The following is a 3490-nucleotide window of genomic DNA, read 5'->3' as shown; positions in this document are numbered from 1 at the left end:
AAAAACAAAATGAAAAATGAAATTCATGCATTGAAAATAAAGTCAACATCCAGGACCATGGTTGTCAAGAACAACCGCCTGCTGTAATTGCCAAATGGAATGACATTTCCTAATTTGATTAGAAAGATAGGGACTGAGTTAACGACAGGCAAAAAGAAACAATATGAGATGCCTATGAACAGTAGGAAACACAAAAATTGTATGGTAAAGGAACAATACTTTGAATGCACAACCTGATTCAACTGTGAATAACATTTGCACGCCTTTAATAATGCAAATACTGAACGTTAGTATCAATGAAATGTTTGACACAGCGATTCTGTGAGGAAAATGGGAGGAGACGTGTATGTGTGGATTTGGTTTATGAAATTAAATTCCCTTATTTTTTAGATACCATCTAAAATAAAAGTCAGTCAATAGCAGCATAAGGATGTTATTTAGAGATATGGACCAGGAGAAACAATAAAAAAAGATAAAAAATGAGTAGTGGGACTTGGAGATGATGTGTGGCAGTTTTCACTATAAATACTATTAAAATTTTCAATACGCAGGTGCCCATATTGATTTGATTTTAAAAAGAATTGAGGCTCAGCCTCAGTGGCACAGGTATTAGTGTGCTGAACTGAAGTACTGGGAGCCATGTGGCCAGCCATGGGCTTTGGTCCTTCATTGACCCGGAACACGTCAGAATGTGCGTGAGTGCCCAAGATCCTGAGGGCCTAGGGGAACATGGATGATCAGAACCTGTCAAGAGCGCCTGTCTTACTTCCTCTCTCCCCCACCCTCATGCATGTACATAGTGCCTTTCATGAATAAACTTTGAAGAACAATTTAAATAAAAGTTGAGATTCTTGACAGAAGTTACTTTGATTTTCTGCTCAACCTAAATTCAATAATATGCCATATTCTACTTCACATGAATAGTAAAAAAGGAAGAAAGAAACAGAAAAAGAAAGAGAGAAAAAAGAAAGAGAAAGAAAGAAAGAAAGAAAGAAAGAAAGAAAGAAAGAAAACAGCTTTCAAATTCATAGCATTCAGTCACACAAAGATTTGGACTATTCATTCTTACTCATTTACCTATCTGTCGGGAACCAGCAGTTAGCGTAATGGCTATGTCGCTGGACTCCCACATAGTCGACTGTGGTTCACGTCCCGAACCCGGTGGCTTAAAACTCACGCCGGGTGCGTGTGCGTGCGTGCCCAAGATCTCGAGAGGAGAATGGAGGAGAAGGGATTGCGGCATGACCATCCCCCCTGGGGGGTGATTTCTCACTTTCTGTCTCTCTGTCTCTCTCTGTCTGTCTGGCGAGCGCACGCGCCCTATAGTGAAAAACCTCTCCAAAAAAATAAATAAATAAATACATTTACCTATCTGTCAACTTTTGAATTAGTATTCTATGATACTGCTTAAAAAGATAAAATACCTTTAAAAACAAAGCGCTTCTTCCCCATTCTTTGGGCTCCAAATGATTCCTAATAAATGAGGTCAGAATCAACAGGCTCCTCCCTCAGTAACAGAGTTAACAGTCTGAACAGTGTCTAACTGCCCCCAAATCCATTGATGCTACCCCTTCCTCAGCTTCTCCAGCACTGGCTCCGAGGGCACCCATGGTGATAACAGAGTGAATACAGAGCAACAAGAGAAATATAATATTAGTTCAACAAACATTTCCACGGTGCACTAAGCCCTGTGTTAGGTCCTGAAGTCAGGAGATCTGATGAAGAGACATTGAAATAATTGCAGTACACTGTGGCCAGTGCTAAGGTGTGCACAGGGCATCGTGGAAGCCCAAGTAAAACATAAGATTAAAAGGCTTATCTTGTGGTCTAGAAGATAAGAAAGTTAAATCCTACACGGCTGACTGTGGTTTCAATCCTGACTTGGGGACTTAGAAAACACTCTGGGCATGTTTGAGTGTGTGCACCCCAAATCCCAACAAGGGTGGAGAAACAAAGGAGAAGAGATTGCAGCAAGACCACACCCCATTAAAGGATGCTTTCTTCCTCTCCCTCTTTGAGCATACAGATTTTCTGGTAATTTTTTTAAATGTAAGATTAAGGACTAAGAGTTGAAGAGTAAGATGAAGTGATTAAGGCAGGTTTAGAACCTGAGCCGTGGAACCAGACAGACCTTGGCTCTGACCCCAGCTCCATCGTTTATGGAGCCAATGACTTAACTTCAAGCTTCAGTTTGCCATCTGTCAAATGGGGATGCTAACTGTAGCTCTGAAGGCTAAAAGGAATGTAAGTAAACTGTCTAGTAAATAACAGACAATCAAAAATGCTTCTTATCCTCCTAATGATTTCCATATTTGAAAATTGCGTTCAGGTAGAAAAGGAGGGAGGCTTCTTGTGGTTTCAGAAAAAAATAGACATTAGTGGGTTCCAGAAAAAAAAAAATGCCCTGGTCCTTCTCCCCAGAAAGAGTCCTATAAAAAGAGCAAAAGATCCTAAATAGCCTGTAAAATCTTTTCTCAGGAAGGACATAGGCCTGTCATTGGGATGTAGATATTGGGGTATGGCATGTCCAGGAAGAGGAGCCTTAAACACCCTCACAGTATGTCTATTTCTTTATGTATCCACAGACCACACAAGCAGTGGCTGGACTTCTCGCCTCCCCACGAATGGTGCTGACGCAGTAGAGAGAGCGTTAAAGCCTTCAGCGATCATGGACAGAAATGAAAGTAACATTTCCGGTTTCCCAAGTTGACCAGTAACCCAGAAGAAGGGAGAGGGACAGCAGTACTAGGAATAAGAAACCCCTATCCTTCTGTGCTTTATGAATCCATCAGATCTTCGAGGAACCTTCAGAAGAGGCGTTTTTATTAAAGCGAGGCATTTATTAAGAGGAATTAAATTGTATTTCCTTTAATAAATAGAAGCCAAACAAAACCATAATGTTCTAAAAATCCTTTTCTGTCATATAAATTGACTTTCTTCAGCATTGGCTCACTTTTTGCTCAGAACGAGAAAAATGTTTAAAGGGAAGATGGCAGTAAGTGAAAAAAAAATTGGGGGTATTACAAAGAATTTAACATGCTCAGAGAAACTTAATGAAGTTTAAAAACCTCCAGAAAAAGAACTCGAATGTCATTTCACCTAAGTCATTAAATATCAGCTTATATTAAACCCTGGTTATGTTTTAATAAAGAAGGCTTAGCAAACTCATGGTTATGGAATACACTTGGAAAGAACACATAATTTAAGTGGAAAAACAATGCTGAGTTTGTGATCAAATATTTTTTCACATGGTGAGAAATGACCTTTAAGTGAAAGCAAACCCATTCACAGCAGGACTTCTCTCTAACAGATATTGTACCTTTTGACTCTATGAGAAAAGAATGCCCCTGTTTTAGCCGCCCCACCTACCATACCCATTCTTTGAAACTTATGGAAAGAGAGGTAGGAGAACAAAAGTGTCTACCTCCTGAAATAGGCCTGCCATACCTTCATGTTTCTACAATGGCTACCCAGGACCTGCAACAGTCCC

This window comes from Tupaia chinensis, unplaced genomic scaffold (genome assembly GCF_000334495.1).
Source record: "Tupaia chinensis unplaced genomic scaffold, TupChi_1.0 Scaffold149131_1, whole genome shotgun sequence".
NCBI lineage: Eukaryota > Metazoa > Chordata > Mammalia > Scandentia > Tupaiidae > Tupaia > Tupaia belangeri.
The sequence above is the reverse complement of the archived record's forward strand: the minus strand, read 5'-3'. Positions refer to the sequence as shown.